Below are 355 nucleotides of genomic sequence, written 5' to 3'. Positions count from 1 at the left end.
TTATTTTTTATTTTTACTATTCTTATTAGAATTCCCTTCTTTTTTATTTGGAGTCAAGAACTTGCTAAACTATAAAAAGATAGCAAGTTATATAAAAATAAAATTACATGTAAAATCAAACTGAGATTTTATATCACACACAATATTAAATACAAATTTAATAATAAAAATAAAGTAGTAGAATGATAAAAAAAAGTTAAAAAAAATTATATTTACAGGTGATTCAGTTAAAATATTGTGTGAAAATAGTAACAGAGAATTAATATTATGTGAAAATAATGGTAAAGGACTAATATTTTCAAGAAAAAACAGAAAATATTTTTTAGGTAATCAAGAATAAAAGCGACATAATGGT

Source organism: Arachis ipaensis, chromosome B08, assembly GCF_000816755.2.
Source record: "Arachis ipaensis cultivar K30076 chromosome B08, Araip1.1, whole genome shotgun sequence".
Classification (NCBI taxonomy): Eukaryota; Viridiplantae; Streptophyta; class Magnoliopsida; order Fabales; family Fabaceae; genus Arachis; species Arachis ipaensis.
Note: the sequence above shows the minus strand (reverse complement) of the source record.